The sequence below is a fragment of the Phoenix dactylifera genome, unplaced genomic scaffold (genome assembly GCF_009389715.1).
Source record: "Phoenix dactylifera cultivar Barhee BC4 unplaced genomic scaffold, palm_55x_up_171113_PBpolish2nd_filt_p 000510F, whole genome shotgun sequence".
NCBI lineage: Eukaryota > Viridiplantae > Streptophyta > Magnoliopsida > Arecales > Arecaceae > Phoenix > Phoenix dactylifera.
The window spans coordinates 33,632-51,981 of record NW_024067924.1 but is presented as its reverse complement, the minus strand read 5'-3'; the positions used below and the strand labels follow the sequence as shown (position 1 = coordinate 51,981).

The window sequence follows — 18,350 nt, the reverse complement described above, 5'->3', positions numbered from 1 at the left end:
TGGGTCGACTCAACTTCTTCTTGGGTCGACCCTCTCAGGGTTTCCAGAGAACCTTTTCTGTTATCTGTTCTGCCATTGCCTTTGGGTCGACCCTCTCAGGGTTTGGGTCGACTCAAGCTTGGGTCGACTCAACTTCATCTTGGGTCGACCCTCTCAGTATTTCCAGAGAACCATTTTTCTGAGTTGTTGAGAAGCTTGAAGTTTGGGTCGACTCATGCTTTCCTTGGGTCGACCCAACTTACTGTTCATCTGTGCCATTTTTACAGAAGTGTGCCAAATGCTTTCTTGATGTGCTGGGGTCGACCCAATCAACCTTGGGGTCGACTCAATCCACACTTTGCTGCAACTCAAGGTTAGATTCATCCAAATAAACAATGAAATGCATTTATATAAATATACTGAGTGTAACAGACTTATAAATGAAGTATCGAATTAACTTGTAACATACTCTTGGTGCTTCGGAGCCATCAAAAAGTTCAAAAGAAAATAGCCCCCCTGGAGGTGTAACTTGAGAACAACCATCCAATTTACTCTATATATGATCATCTTTATCCATTAATTTTTTCTCTTTTGATATAAGAGTAGAGGATGTTGTGTCATAAATAGTTCTTGTTTCAATTTGTAAAGGAGTCATAGAAATTTCACAAAAAAAATAAAAAAAAATAAAGTGACACCCTCAACATTGGGCATTTCCGAGGGGCACTCCTTAACTTTTAAAAATTTCAAACGGATCATTTTAAGTTTCCAAATCATTCCAAACTGTTTCAAAGTACTTTGTTTTAGTGTAGATAAATACTTGGCTTACACTTATCGCTAGGATACTAGGAGGGCTAACCGTGTGGTCTATAAACAAAGGATGTCCACTTCAAGGTCAACTTTGACGGATGCGTGTTGGATGGTGGTAGGAGGAGGGGTGATTGCTTCGTGATCAGAGGCGGGTGTCAGATCTTTGACATTTCTATTTCTGGGGTGAAGCTGAGGGCAGCATGGGCTAGTCTTTGTCATGCCTGATGTAAAAATAAAATTGTTCCCCCAAGTGCAGGAGAATCGTACAAGTAGTAAAATTTCGGAAGTCCAAGGTCGAATCCTCAGGGAACGAAATATATTTAAGATTATTTAATATAATTCTAGATTAATTAATTCAATCAATATGTGGATTAAGATGATGTTTTGAAGTTTAGAGAAACTAATTAATAGATTAAGTTCGATAATAAAGAGATGGTTAGGGATCCGGAATCCCTCTTGACAATAATACATTCAAGATATAAACTCTACGGTTTCTGATTTAAAAGTTCAAATGTAGGATAGATCTAATCATGGAATATATTGTTTGAATACACGAACTCAATTTCTAAGCATTCGTCGTGCCGGTTATGTCTACGACAAATCAAATAATAAAGTAATCCATGCATCAATAGATATAAACCATTAAAGAACTATCTACAACATAGGCAAGCAAGAAACCAAAACATATCAAAAGATCTAAATTGAATAGAACAATAGTTTAGAGTTTACTCCAAGAAAGTAACAAGTCAAGGGTTCTCCCATTACCCTAGACCAAAGGATTAGCCGGCCATCAATATGAAAGTCTCCCCTGTTCCTGTTCCCTTTTTTTTTCTTTTTTATTTTCGGAAACAGGGCCTCCCCTGTTTCTCTCCTCCTCTGTTTTTTTTCTTTGTTTTCAAATGAGAGCTACCTTCTTCCCCAACTGAGAGAGCCTCATATAGCTCGTGAGAACCCTCCAGCTTGCACGGGAATAGGCGCGGACGGCTGGGATTTGGAAGGGGACGCGAGAGATTCGCACGTGGTGGAGACACGTCGGCTGGATGAGGCTGTGGATGCGGGAGAATCGGACGCGGAAACCTAACTGGGACTCGGATGATTGCGAATCCGGGAGGCTGCTGGGATGTGCTGTGATCGTAGATGCTAGGGATCGGTTAGGATGCGTGGAAGCTGAACCGTGGATGGCTGGGAAGCTCTAGGATGCAGGCGCGGAAGCTTGAACGTGGACGGATGCGGATGAGATGCTTCATGGGATGCTGAACGGATGGCTTGATCGTTGGAACTGGGACGCGTGGACTGCGAGGAAGACGGAAGCCGCGGACGTGAACAGATGCTGAGATACGGGATGCTGGAAACTCGGCTGAACATGTGGACTCGGAATGGATTGGGAGAAGCTGGATCGTTGGAGATCTGAGAGGAGCTGGAGTGTGGAAACTTTGCGGGAGGAGCGGACTTGGATGGAAGTTGGGAGCAGGGCTTTGGAATCGTGTGACGGGCTCGGTTGAAGATGCTTGCAGACGGCTGCATTGGATGAGGTCGGGGCGCAGGGAGAAGGCTGGAAGACGCGGACGCTAGGAGAAGCTGGGACTTCGGTTGCTGTGAAGCTTGGGACGCGAACGGATGAACTCAGATTCGAAAGAAGCGGATGGAAGCTGGATCTTTGCTGGGATGAGGGGTCACACGCTGGGCTCGTAGAAGACTGAAGCTGCGATGAAGTGGACAGCTGAACTTGACCTCCTTCTAGTGTGTGATGAGAGCACAAAAGTGCGATCTAAATACCCATTAACTTAGCCTAATGCTAGCAAAATAATGATAAATAATAGGTGTTAACATTTGCATGATTAAATATTTTATCCTTAGCACTTATTATAATTTTTATCATTATTTTATATAAATTCATCTTAAAAGAATGCATCTTCCTAACTGCAGAACAGAGCCCAGATTCAGCCATCCACAATGCATCTCGAGCATTTCCACGTCCGCATCCGTGAGCCACATCAGCCCTCTCAAGACCCGTCCGCGTCTCAGGATCCGTGATCAAATCATGCCGCGATCAGCCTTTCTCCCAGCTCTTGGAACCTGCGATCAAGTGTTTCTCTCGTGCGTCCACGAAGCATTCAGCGTCCCGAGTCCAACATCCGGCCGTCCGTGGCGATTCCGCCGCGTCCCAGCGCGTGTGATCAGCTCCCAGCATCCACCACGATTTTCAGCCTTCACCAGATCCCGCAGGAGTCCCAGATCTCAGCTTCCTTCCGCTTCTCCCGCAAGTCAGAGCATACATCCCAGTTCTCCCACGCATCTCAGCATCTGCGATCCTCCGCATCCGAACCAGCTTCCGTTCCAGCTTCTTTGGAGTTCCAGCCACATCAGCTCCCAGCCTTCCGTCTTCCTCGCAGTCTCCGTGTCCCAGCTCCATCTCAAGCTCATCCGTTCGCTACCCAACCTCCCAACATCCTGCAGCCGTCCGTGTTCGAAGATCCCGCATCCCAGCAAAGTCCCGGCCGTCCGCGTGCAAAAATCCACCGCGATCCAGCCTCTCCCAGACATCCCGCGTCCGTGATCTCAGCGTATGCGTCCCAGGTTCTCCCAGTTCTCAGCAGTCCACGCATCCCAGCTCCTCTCGAATCTCCAACGATCCACCCGCGAAGCTCCCAGCGTCCGCGTGCATCCCGCGAAGATCGCGATCCATCCACGTCCGAGCTTCTCGCGTCCGGGATACTCGGCATCTCCACGTATTCCGGGAGATCAGGGACTCATCGCATTTTAAAAGGAGGGCTCTCTCGGCTGGGAGGAGGTATCCCTCATTCGGAAGAAAAGAAGAAACAGAGGAGGGCCCTCTGTCAAAAGAAAAAAAAAAGAGAAAGGGAAACAGGGCCTCCCCTGTTTCCGAAAAGAAAAAAAGAAAGAAAGGAAAAGGGGAAAATGAAAGGGGGACTAATTTTTAAAATGGGTGGCTGATTTCTTAGGAGGGAGATGGAGGAATCTTTGATGTATTGCTCTTTGAAGTAAACTCTAAACTTTTGCCTTCAATGAATCATATTTACTGATATGTTTTTGATCCATGCATAGTTATTTCGTAGATAGTTCTTAAATGGATTATGATTATTGATATATGGATTGCTTTATTATTTGATTCGTCGTAGACGTAGAAAGCACGACGAATGCTTAGAAATTGAGTTCATATGTTCATGAAACATATACCATGATTAGATCTATCCTACCATTCATTTTTAATCAAGAACCATAGAGTTTATTTCTTGGGTGCAATATCGTCAAGGGGGATTCCAGATCCCTACCATCTTTATTTTATTAAACTTTGTTTATTGCTATATTGTTCTCCGATTTTAATTTCTGAAAATCAAAACATAATTTTAATCCACAAATTTATTGAATTAATTAATCTAAAATTATATTAAATAATCTCATATACATTTCGTTCCCTGAGGATTCGACCTCGGACTCCCGAGAATTTACTACTTGTGCGATTCTCCTGCACTTGGGAGAACAATTTTATTTTTGCATCAAGTTTTTGGCGCCGTTGCCGGGGAACGGCTGATTTATTAGTATATTTTTAGAGTTAATTTTTAGTTGATTTGTTAGTATTTTTCTTTTGAAAAAAAAAAATTGAATCTTTATTACTGTTTTTTTATTCCCTGCACAGTCTGCATCAAACTCTGATATCTGAGTAATTCACCGTCTGATTGGATTCAAATTTGGTCGTCGGGTGCAGGACCTGTGTTCCTTTCATCGGAATGGTCTGATTGACATTCTGATACTTTTATGACCATTATATTAATCTGAAACCTTGCTGCTGTCTGTTTTGAATTTTCTGTGTTTAAATTTTTTTTTTTTAGAATCAGAATTTTATTATTATCATATCTCATTAACCCTTATTGCTAGTTTAAAATTGATAAAAACTTTAAGAAAAGATCAGGGGTGATCATTAAAAGAATAAATAAATAAATAAACTCTGAAACTTTGTATGCTAGGGTGGAATAGGGACGACACCGGTCGATTAAGTCGTACAACTTTAGATCATCCCTTAGGACACATCCTTGAAATTCCTTCGCAGTATCTCACACCTTTTGAGATGGCAAATTTTCCTGATGATGTAGGAAGTCACCATGGTGATGAAGGTAGACCCCCAGTTATGACACTTCGACAATATTTACACCCTACTAGGACTAGTCAACCTTCATGCATGATTATTCCTGAAAATGTAGGACACTTTGAAATCAAACCAGGAGTAATTCAATTGCTACCAAAGTATCATGGAATGGAATCTGAGAACCCTTATCTTCACCTTAAGGATTTTGAGGAAATTAGCATCACATTTAGAGTGCCAAATGTATCGGAAGATGTCCTTAAATTGACCTTGTTTTCTTTTTCCTTAAAGGATAAAGCCAAAACATGGCTGAACTCTTGAGACCTAGATCGCTAGGAACATGGGATATGCAAAGAGAATTCTTGAAAAAATTCTTTTCCGTACAAAGGACTAACTTTTTGAAAAGACACATTAGTAACTTCCAACAAAAAGACCATGAAACATTTTATGAATGCTGGGAGAGATTTAAAGATTTGCTTCTCTCTTGTCCTCATCACGGGTTTGAAACATGGAGAACAATTAGTTTCTTTTACGAAGGGTTGTCTCCACAATTAAAACAATTTATAGAGACTATGTGTAATGGTCTATTTTTGGAAAAGCAACCCGATGAGGCATGGGATTATTTAGATTCTCTCTCAGAGACTGCACAATTATGGGATACAGGGGATAGAGTGAATAAACCTTTGCCTAAGCCTACTAGCGTTGGACAGGGGGGCCTTTACAACCTTAGTACTCAGGATGATATTCAGGCTAAAATGGCAGCCCTTACTAGGAAGGTAGAGGAAATTGAACTTAGAAGGATTGAACCCGTCAAGACCTTAGAACATAACAGCGAGTGTTGTAGGATTTGTGAGATGCCTGGTCATCTCACCACTGATTGCCCCACAATACCCGCATTCAAGGAAGTCTTGCATGATCAGGCCAATGTTATGAGTACATATCAAAAATCTTTTAATAATCCTTTTTGGGTACTTATAACCCTGGATGGAAGAACCATCCAAATTTCAGGTGGAGGAATGACCAACCTCAACAAGTATATAACCCAACTCCTCCACCTCCGCAGCCTCATTATGCATACGCACCCCCTCAAAAATCCAGTCTCGAAGAAACTTTGCAATCTTTCATGCAAGGTCAAGCTAAAATCAATGATGAATTAAGAAATCAACTGACAACGCTGACCACTGCTTTAAGTGCTCAAGAGAAAGGTAAGCTACCAGCTCAACCACAACCTAATCCTCAAATCTATGGCGGTAGCAATGCATCATCTTCAACTTCGCATAAAGAACAAGCAAAGAGTATAATAACTTTGCGAAGTGGAAAGGTTATTGACCGACCAGTCCCAGAACAAACACAAGTCATACCTGATTCTGACCCTCCCAAGACAAAAGAAAAGGATAATGAAGAAACTGAAACACCAATATCTACTGAAAAAATTGAATGTCCTTTTCCTGCACCATTTCCATAAAGATTAAAGCCCTTGCAAAAGCTTGAACCAAACTCTGAAATTCTTGAGCTTTTTAAGCAAGTAAAAATCAATGTACCTCTTCTTGATGCAATCAAACAAGTGCCTTCCTATGCAAAATTTTTAAAAGATTTGTGCACTGTCAAGCGTCGTTTAAATGTCAAGAAGAAAGCATTTTTGGCTGAAAATGTAAGTGCAATTTTACAGCATAACATTCTCCCTAAATATAAGGATCCAGGTTGCCCAACTATCTCGTGCATCATTGGCAATTTTAGGATTGAGCGAGCATTGTTAGATTTAGGAGCGAGTGTGAATTTGTTGCCATATACGGTATATGAGCAACTCGGTTTGGGTGAGTTGAAGCCAACAACTGTGACCTTACAATTAGCTGACCGGTCAGTGAAGGTCCCTCGAGGGATTATCGAAGATGTGTTGGTCCAAGTAGACAAGTTCTATTTTTCTGTCGACTTTATCGTACTGGACACACATCCGGCTTCCAATTCACCATCTCAGATTCCAGTCATCTTAGGACGTCCATTCCTTGCAACTTCTAATGCATTGATCAATTGTAGGAATGGTATCATGAAGCTTTCTTTTGGCAATATGACTTTGGAACTGAACGTCTTTAGTATAGGCAAACAACCCAGTGATCATGAAGAAAGTAAAGAAGTTGAATGGGTTGAAACCATTGCGGAAGAATATTTGTTAAAAGAAACATTTACTGAATTGACCGACAATGGTTTGATAGATTGGTGTTCTGAAGGTACTGCTGATGATATGGTCCCACCTATTTTAGATAACTCGGATGTCATGATGGTCAATGGGTGGAGACCGAGAATAGAGGAATTTGAACAGTTGCCACCTCTAAAAGCAAAGATAGTACCATCCCATGAACAAACACCTAAGCTCGAGTTGAAACCTTTACCGAAGGAACTCAAGTATGCCTTTCTTGGACCCGAGGACACATTTTCTATAATCATCTCATCTGATCTGGATCATGCCCAAGAAAGAAAATTACTTGGTGTTCTAAAGAATCATAAAGGAGCTTTAGGGTGGTCTATTGCCGACTTGAAGGGGATTAGCCCTTTAATTTGCACGCACAGGATATATTTGGCCAAAACCATAAGGCAAATGCAACGCAGGTTGAATCCTACGATGAGAGATGTAGTTAAAGCAGAAGTCCTCAAGTTGCTTGACGTGGGTATTATTTACCCAATTTCCGACAGTAAATGGGTAAGTCCTACTCAAGTCGTTCCTAAGAAGTCAGGTCTGACGGTAGTCAAAAATGAGCAGGGTGAACTAGTTCCAACTCGTGTTCCGACGAGTTGGCGCATGTGTGTTGACTACCGAAAATTGAATTTGGTCACTAGGAAAGATCACTTTCCCCTACCCTTTCTAGACCAAGTTTTAGAAAGAGTTGCAGGACACAATTTCTATTGTTTTCTCGATGACTATTCTGGATACTACCAAATCGAGATTTCACCAGAAGATCAAGAGAAGACTACCTTCACTTGTCCTTTTGGCACATTCGCTTTCCGTCGGATGCCATTCGGGTTGTGTAATGCACCTGCAACATTCCAAAGATGCATGCTCAGTATTTTTGAAGACATGAATGAGAAATTTTTAGAAGTGTTTATGGATGATTTCTCTGTTTTTGGCGATTTTTTTGATGATTGTTTGTTACATTTACAAACTGTCTTAGCTCGGTGTATAGAAAAGAATCTGATACTGAATTGGGAGAAATGCCACTTCATGGTGCCAAAGGAAATTGTCCTAGGACATATTGTTTCATCGAAGGGCATGGAAGTTGATAGAGCTAAGATTGACTTAATCGCCAAGCTACCTGCACCCAAGACAGTTAGAGATGTTAGATCATTTTTGGGTCACGCGGGATTTTATAGGAGGTTCATCAAGGACTTTAGTGTCATAGCTCGACCATTATGTAACCTCTTATCCCTTGATACACCGTTCGATTGGACCGAAACATGTCAAGAGGCATTCGAAAAATTGAAGGCTATGCTTAGCACTGCACCCATCGTGCGACCACCTGATTGGTCATTACCTTTTGAGATCATGTGCGATGCTAGTGACTATGCGATAGGAGCTGTCCTAGGACAACGCAAGGATAATAAGCCATATGTCATCTACTATGCAAGCAAAACCTTAAATGATGCTCAAATGAATTACACCACCACCGAGAAGGAATTGCTTGCGGTAGTATTTGCATTAGACAAATTTCGCTCTTATATCCTTGGTGCTCCTATTGTTATCTTTACAGATCATGCAGCGCTAAAATATTTATTGGATAAGAAAGATGCTAAACCACGCTTAATACGATGGATACTTCTACTCCAGGAATTTGACATCACTATCAAAGATAAAAAGGGAGTAGAGAATGTGGTTGCTGACTATCTATCACGGCTAGTTGTTCATGATTTGGTGCTACAGTTGCCCATCAAGGACTCGTTCCCTGTGAAAGTGAATTCTAGGTTCTTCGGTGTTTAGCATGCTGAATTTTTTTTTTTTTGAAAACCATGGCTGAACCTGTTTGGGTTGCCTACGTACCCCTTCATAAGGGGGATCAAGCCATACGTAGTTCTTTTTAAGTTTTAAAACGCAGCGGAAAAACCGAATCAAACAATTTAATTCATGCATGCTTACAAGATCAAATCTAGAAATCAGCACCTTAAGAACACATAGGATTATGCCGGAATCGTTTAAACAATTATGCTAAAACTTTTATGCATGATTAACTATCAGATCTGAAACTTAAGAACTCTATTCCAATTAATCTCCGAATATCCATCGAATGGATTCTGGAGATATCTCCGTGAGGAGCCCCAAAAGAGGGTAAAACCTCGGAGAATTGGACCTAGACCTTGACACCATAATAAATGATTAATGCTAGATTAATACCTTTTATGATGGATGAAAGTTGTGAATCTGATTCTTGACTTCGCAGCCACGCACACGAATGGCCTCTACGAGAAGTACACGCGAAGTCCTGAAGGATCTTCTTCCGCAACAGTGCTAGCAGCTGCAGAACACTTGAAAGCTGAAATCTGCCCGCCGGGATTCAATCAACTCTTGATCAATCGTCTTGAAGCAGATAGAGATGAGGTTTGTAAGGGAAGTAGAGGACTCAGATCTGATCTTGAATCTTCTAGATATTCACCCTGAAAACCCTATCTAAAATGGAGAAGAAGAGGAGGAGGAGGCGGGTGAGGAAGAAGGCTGCAATGGATGTGTTTTTGGTGCCCATGTTTGACCCCTTTTAATGGCCTCCGAATTTTCATTCAAAATTCGAAATTTATTTTCAGAAAACCTCTTTTAGTTGGCACATGCAAAGGAATAGGAACAACCCAAATCAGATCTCAACCAAATCTGATTTAAATTCAAATTTTAAACACATGTGCAAGAGGGAAGGAATTTGAAATCCATGCGGCAAGGTAAAACACTTCATAATTTCGAAATCACCTCTTGAAATTCAAATTTAATCCATTCAAAAACTCAGACGCCACCTTGGCTGATGGTTTGAGTGATTAAAATCATTTAACACATTGCTTAATGTTTGAATTTAAATTCAAATAACAAACAATGTCGCCATGTGTCAAGCAATGGGTCCATGTGCCATGCAATAATTTTGGTTTATTTAAAATTCATGAAATCCAATTCCATGTCACCAATAATTGCCACATCATCTGAGCCTAATCCCCTTGGGTTGCACCTAATCAAATTTGGTCAAACCCGAATTAAAACAAAGCAATTTGGTTGAACCCAATCTAATCAGGTCAGACCCTGATTGAGCTCAAATTGAATCCAATTCAATTTTGGCTCATGCAAACTCAATCAAATTGAATTATTACTTTGTGTTGGACCTAATTTAATTAGGTCAATCCCCAATTAAGAATAAATTAATTTAAAATTAATTTGATCAGCTTAAGTCCTTTTTGGTTCTGACCTAATCCAATCAGGTCAAAACCCTGATTGAGCCCAAACTTGAATCCAATTCAGTTTGGCTCATCCTTAGCACAATTACTTAATCAAATTGAGTTTATTAGTAATTTAATTACTAATTAATCCTTCAATAATTACTTTAATTATTTTATAAGATAATTTGCCAATCAAATTGACCAAATTACCCCTGAATGATTCTTAATCATTCACCAGCTTTCTTGATCAATCAGGAATCTTCTATGCGTGTGACCTCATAGGTTCGAACCTAAGCCGGTAGTATAGGAACAATTTTCTACACTAATCAATGTGACCATCTAGCAATGGTACCCGACGTCCGGATAGGTCGAATATATGCGAAGCAAATATTCTGGAACCCTGAACTATGGTTACTGTATAATTCAATCCCTTTGACTCCTAATGCCAGGATGACTTAGAGCTCACTGTCAACCCTATAATTAGTACATCCATTATGTGATTAACTTTAGATATCCCGTGACTCCTCACTGGGATTACCCTGGCCAAGATTTTTCTAAATTAATCACAAGACATTATCTCCTGTTTTCAGGAGGGGTCAATTTCATCTTGACTCACAACTGACTACGCAAGTACTTGACTGCACCCAGTGACCTTCCGTCACTGAATTAGAAATTCAGGTAGTCCGGTACCAAAGTATAGTGAGTTGCTTGCTAGTCACAGGTTGCGGTCTCAGGTCAGAGGGCCAAACTTATACCCATATCCACTCGGAACATCTCTCGACAGTAGAGCGTTCCGGAATTGGTCACGTTTAGTGAAATGTACTTCTACACTTCACTTGTGTGGCATACCAGTGTCTCCACACTCCTTGGTTAAGAGGACAACCAACGTATATGTCACACAACGACCTAATCTCGATAATGTTGTCGTCCTAGTAACAACATATCATTTCGTCGTAAACAAGTTTAAGGACTCAAAGATAAATCCTCCTTTATCATAACATAAGTCCTAAGGACTTCATCATATAAGAGTTCATTTGAAGATGAAATGATGAATAATGCCAAATAACACTTTATTAATTTGTCAATTCATTTACAAAATTCAATCATCAATATGCTGACGATTGACATTTAGGATACAAATTCCAACAACTCCTACTTAGCCTAATGCCAATCGGCACAGTATCTAATACCCATCTTCGACTTGTGTTCGTCGAACTCTTTGATGCCGAGGACTTTGGTAAATGGGTCAGCCAGATTTTCTTTTGTGTCAATCTTCTGAAGATCAATATCACCTCGATCGATGATCTCTCGAACCAGGTGGTAGCGACGTAGAATATGCTTGGTCCGCTGATGTGCTTTGGGTTCTCTTGCTTGAGCTATGGCCCCAGTATTGTCACAAAATACAGGCACTGGACCATCAATGGAGGGTGTCACTCCAAGCTCGGTGATGAACTTCCGCAACCATACAGCTTCCTTGGCGGCATCAGATGCTGCGATATATTCTGCTTCACATGTAGAATCTGCCACTGTATGCTGCTTGGAACTCTTCCAGCAGATGGCCCCACCCTTAAGAGTGAAGATATATCCTGACACGCTCTTGCTATCATCTTGATCTGACTGAAAACTTGAATCAGTATATCCCTCAAGTTTTAAGTCAGAATCACCATAGACAAGCCACTGATCTTTAGTATTTCTCAAATACTTAAGGATGGTTTTTACAACCTTCCAGTGGTTGCTACCTGGATCAGACTGGTATCTGCTCACTACTCCTAGTGAGTATGCCACGTCTGGTCTAGTACATGTCATGGCATATATTATAGATCTCACTGCCGAAGCATATGGAATTCTATCCATACTCTCTCTTTCTTGAGGGGTTGTCGGACAATCCCTTTTAGAGAGGTTAATTCCATGGCCCATCGGAAGATAGCCTTTCTTGGAATTAATCATACTGAACCTCTTCAGTATAGTATCAATGTATGTGGATTGGGATAATCCAAGCAATCTTCTAGATCTATCTCTATAGATCTTCATCCCTAGGATGTAAGATGCTTCTCCCAAATCCTTCATGGCAAATTGAGATGATAGCCAAACCGTTATTCCTTGTAATGCAGGAATGTCATTCCCGATTAAAAGAATATCATCCACATACAAAATAAGGAATATAATAACTGAACCATTTGCCCATTTATAAATGCAAGATTCCTCTTCATTCTTAATGAAGCCATATGTTTTGATTACCTTATCAAAACGTATATTCCAACTCCGTGAAGCTTGCTTTAATCCATAAATGGATTTTTGAAGCTTGCACACTTTAGACTCATCTGCAGATGTAAAATCTTCAGGTTGTATCATATACACTTCCTCTTCTAAATCTCCATTTAGAAATGCGGTCTTTACATCCATTTGCCAGTTTTCATAGTCTAAATATGCTGCTATCGCAAGCACAATCCGAATGGACTTGAGCATTGCCACAGGAGAAAACGTCTCGTCATAGTCAATACCATAACGTTGACGATAACCCTTGGCAACCAAACGGGCTTTATAGGTCTCTACCTTTCCGTCTGCGCCCCGTTTCCTTTTGAATATCCACTTACACCCTATGGATTTAATTCCTTCGGGTGGGTCAACTAATGTCCAAACATCATTGACCTTCATGGATTCCATTTCGGATTGCATGGCTCCAAGCCATTTATCAGAGTCATACCTCTGCATTGCATCCATATATGTGATCGGATCCTCATCGTTTTCATCAAGTTCGATAGGATCCCCATCCTGGACCAAAAAACCGTAGTATCTGTCCGGCTGACGTGGTACTCTACCCGATCGCCTTAATGGTGCATCTAATATGGGTTCTGGATCTGATCTAATCAAATTCGACTCAACTGGTTCAGTAGATGGTGTCGGATCTTCTACATGTTGAACTTCTCTAAGCTCAATATTAGAGCTATTTGTTCCTTCACCAAGGAATTCCTTTTCTAAGAAAATTGCTCTATTGCTTACGAACAACTTTTGTTCTTCAGCAAAGTAGAAGTAATATCCTTTAGTTTCTTTAGGATAACCAACAAAGAAACATTTGTCAGACTTGGGTTCAAGTTTGTCTGTCTTCAAACGTTTGACGTACGCCGGACACCCCCAAATCCTAAGGTGAGAGAGCATCGGCTTACGTCCAGTCCACATCTCATGTGGTGTTTTATTTACAGACTTACTTGGAACCTTATTTAGAATATAGCAGGCTGACTCAAGAGCATATCCCCAAAAGGATATGGGCAGATTAGCAAACCCCATCATGGATCGAACCATGTCTAACAGAGTTCGATTTCTCCTTTCTGACACACCATTATATTGTGGTGTACCAGGAGGAGTCCATTGGGAGAGAATCCCATTTTCTCCTAAATATGTCAAAAATTCACTGGAGAGGTATTCACCTCCTCGATCTGATCGAAGAGTTTTAATACTCTTGTCAGTTTGTTTTTCTACTTCATTACGATATAATTTGAACATTTCAAATGATTCAGATTTATGTCTCATTAAATAGATATAACCATACCTAGAAAGGTCGTCTGTAAACGTAATGAAATATGAATACCCACCTCTAGCATCTGTGCTCATTGGCCCACATACATCAGAATGTACAAGGGTCAATAAATCACTGGCTCGTTCACCTTTTCCGGTAAAAGGTGATTTGGTCATTTTACCAAGAAGACATGATTCACAGGTTGTCAATGATTCACAATCATTAACATCAAGGATTCCCTCTTTACTTAACCTATTCATCCTATTCTTGTTAATATGACCTAGCCTATGATGCCAAAGGTAGATATCCGTGACATTATCTATTCTAGGGCGCTTATTGGATTTATACATTACATGAACAGGCTGTGACAAAATGTAAATGCCATTACTCAGAATTCCATTCATTACAACAACACCATTCCAAATGACATTGCAATAATCCTTTTTTATTGATATTTCATAACCATTTTTGGCCAAAAGGCCTACAGAAATGATATTCAATAGAAAACTTGGACAATAGTGACAATCACTAAGGACATTTACATGAGAGCTGAATTCAAGTTTAAGAATTCCTAAAGCTAGAACTGGAACTGGTCTTCCATCTCCAACATTCAGGAACCTTTCTCCTTCTTCAAACCTCTTACTGACTTGTAGCCCCTGCAACGAATTGCAAATATTAAAAGGACTACCGGTATCCAATACCCAGGTCGAATTATCACAAATAGAAAAATTGCAAGGTGTTATCATATAAGTACCTTGATTGGCAACTGATTGCCCACTTTCTTAGGCCGGTTCGGATCGAGGGATGCAATGTAAAGAGGATAGTTCCTCTTCCAATGTCCTTGCTTCTTGCAGAAGAAGCACTCCGCCTTGCTCTGATCAGCCTTTTTATTCTTTTTCTGACTAGGCTGAGCATGGTGCACCTGTTTCTTTTGGATTTTATTTTTCTTTTTCCCTTTCTTAAAGGAGCGACCCTTGGATGAACCTCCCACTAAATTCACCGTCTTCTTAAGAAGTTGGTGATCATTCTCAAACGTCTGTAGTAACCCCAACAATTGGTGATAATTCACTACAGGTTTCGTCATACGAAAATGAGTGAGAAAAGGACGGTATGATCCAGGCAATGAGTTTAGTATGGCATCCTTCCCCAATTGATCATGAAGGAAAAAGCCAAGAGAGCTTAGACGCTCGATCAACTCAATCATGTACAGTACATGATCAGTTACCGAGGTCCCATCTTTCATTCGGGCGCTGAAGATGGCACAACTAGTTTTGTGCCTCTCAACGTCGTCAGGAACTCCGAATGATTCATTCAACACTTGAATGATATCTTCCGGCTGCGTATTCTCAAAACGCCTACTAAACTCATCACTCATTGCTGCCAACATGATGCATCGAACAGTGATCCGGTCACTGAGCCACTTCTGATAAGTGTCTCTGGCCGATCTTGATGCATTAGCAGCGGGCTGCTCAGGTGCTTGATCCGTTATCACATAAAGGATCCTCTCATGCTCCAGCACTATTTTCAGTTTCCTATGCCAATTATTGAAATTTGGACCAGTCAACTTGTTATTGTCCAACAATGAGCGAAGTGATAAATTAGTGGCCATTTCTGCATAAAAAGAAAATTTGGCTATTAGTATATGAATTGACTAAACACAGTAGACTTGGACTTTAGTCTAAAGATATTCCCACTATTTTATACAAATTGGTAGCCTCTACCTCTAATTCGAAAAATTACTCCTAATTCTTTAGTGGGCACTAGAACCCAATAGATCCCATATAGGCCCGAGTGTGGCTCGGCCAACCCATATGCACCTATTGGTAGGTTCTTAACCAATTGCTTCACCAAGCAACTTCTAGTGATGATTTTGCCCCAGGTTTTCCGGCAGGCGTGTGGCGCCTCCACCGAATACCCTAGTCAGGTCCAACCATTAAATGATAGGGTTAAGTCTAATCAACTAATAGACAACCAAGGCTGAGTGTGGCTCGGCTCACCTGACCGCCTATTGAAGGTACACTTAACTCATCATATATTGAATGACAATTTCAATGCTTGATAAGTACCAGGCGTGTGGCGCCTCCAATAATTATCAAAACATTGGACCCATTATCACCCAACTTAATGGGAGACTATGACCTAGTTATCTCCATAACCATTTCATTTTAAGGACCTAATAATTTTAGAGGATTTCATAATTAGGATAGATGAGAAGATCCGGTTAGTCTAATTTCTCCCACTGACTTCACCAAATCAGATTAGACTCAAACCGGTTAAGGAGACACCTAAATCAGTCATACTGATTTTTCTTAAGGCATGGGCTAACTCGAATCATTAAGTAATCCAATCAAAATGTGATTGACCATGTCGGCCAGGTAAGTGAGATCGGTGGAAGGGATATGCCATTAACTCGACAAAGACGAATCAGTGCGAGTAGCTCCCAATTAAAAACCACCGGTCAAAACTGCCAAACTTACCTTAGACACCGACTGGTTAATCAATTTCGATTTGATTACTCAAATGACTCGGGCTACACCTCTGAGCCTAAATCAAGTTCCATCTTGGTCTAATCAAAGACATGGAATTGATCAATCTACAACTATTGTATTTAACCTAGAGTTTCCTTGACCTAATCTAGTTACTACTTAATTAGATTTGATCAATTAACTCTAATTAGACCATGTTTGATTCTAACCTTAGGTCTAACCCAATCCTAAGAACTTGATTCAAGCTAACCCATATGCCCAAAGAATTATGCAATGTCAATTAATTGAGTTACAATTCTATTTCATAACACTTAATTCTCAATTAAGTTTAGACTTATGAAAGTTTTGATCATTGCATATTTCTTTTTAATTACATATTAATTACAATCTTTCAGTTCTTAAAACACATTTTCAGATCTGAGTTTTTGTAATTAATCACATGTAATCAGATTTAATTCATGTTTAAGTCATTATGTTTTATGTTCATGCATCACATATACATAACAACATGAATTAATACAAACAACATACATCTTATGTATTTGTTTTTTCACTTTTATTTTCAGATCTGATTTGTTCATTAAAATCAAAGATCATATGAATCATAAACTTTATTTAGATCTAATCTAAACAATATTATGATTTCAGATTTATTCATGTTACTAATCCTAACACAAACATACATCATATGCATCCAAAATTTCAGATCTACTTAATCATGCATAATCAGCAATTAAATCAATCATAAAAGCACTTTAGATCTAATCTAAACATGTTAATGATTTCAGATTTAATTGCAAGAATTAAAACATAAAAGTTTAAACATAAAACTGGCTCTGATACCACTGAAAGTGAATTCTAGGTTCTTCGGTGTTTAGCATGCTGAATTTTTTTTTTTTTTTTGAAAACCATGGCTGAACCTGATCGGGTTGCCTACGTACCCCTTCATAAGGGGGATCAAGCCATACGTAGTTCTTTTTAAGTTTTAAAACGCAGCGGAAATACCGAATCAAACAATTTAATTCATGCATGCTTACAAGATCAAATCTAGAAATCAGCACCTTAAGAACACATAGGATTATGCCGGAATCGTTTAAACAATTATGCTAAAACTTTTATGCATGATTAACTATCAAATCTGAAACTTAAGAACTCTATTCCAATTAATCTCCGAATATCCATCGAATGGATTCTGGAGATATCTTCGTGAGGAGCCCCAAAAGAGGGTAAAACCTCGGAGAATTGGACCTAGACCTTGACACCATAATAAATGATTAATGCTAGATTAATACCTTTTATGATGGATGAAAGTTGTTGTTGCCCAAGGTGACAACCCAAGAGGGGGGGGTGAATTGGGTCTTTTAAAACTTTTAAACTACTTCTAAAACTTTTTGATTAACTATGCTAAGTTGTCTAGATGCACAGTGAAAGTTAAACTTAGCAAGGGTTTGATGTATAGACTTCGACTTGATTAAATATGCTTGCAACTAAAGGATGTGCGGATAAGAATTAAGCAAGCAATTTATCTAAGTAAGTAAGTGTGTTAGTTAGACAATAACTAGAGGCATTACAAACACAAAGGACATATAGTGGTTCGGTGCACCCCAGCACCTACATCCACTCCCCAAGACCTCTTGGGAATTTCACTATAATCCTACCGATTACAGCCGGTTGTTTTACAAGCTCACAACCCAACTTGTTGTTTTACGAGCGCACAACGAACTCGGTCGGTTTTCCCAGGCTCACCGACTAGAACCACTCCGATTGTTTTCCCGGGATCACAATCGAACCCTTACACGTTGGTTTTACCCTCGGCTCACCAACAAACCTAAACCCCGTTGGTTTTCCCTTTGGCTCACCAACAAACCTTAATCCCGTTGGTTTTCCCTTTGGCTCACCAACAAACCTTACACCGTTGGTTTTCCCTTTGGCTCACCAACAAACCTTTAACCCCTTGATTCAATCCCTTGATTGAATCAAGTTACAAGATATTAAAACAAAGAATAAAAACAAATCAAAGCTTCTTAAACAAGCAGATATGACAATATAAACAAATAGAGTAAAGAGA

At 40.1% G+C, this 18,350-nt stretch overlaps 1 pseudogene; it reads right to left on the bottom strand.

The window, feature by feature from the left end:
- Positions 1-5,292: 5,292 nt before the first annotated feature.
- On the bottom strand, positions 5,293-5,390 carry LOC120106264 (annotated as a pseudogene).
- Between the last annotated feature and the right edge of the window lie 12,960 nt (positions 5,391-18,350).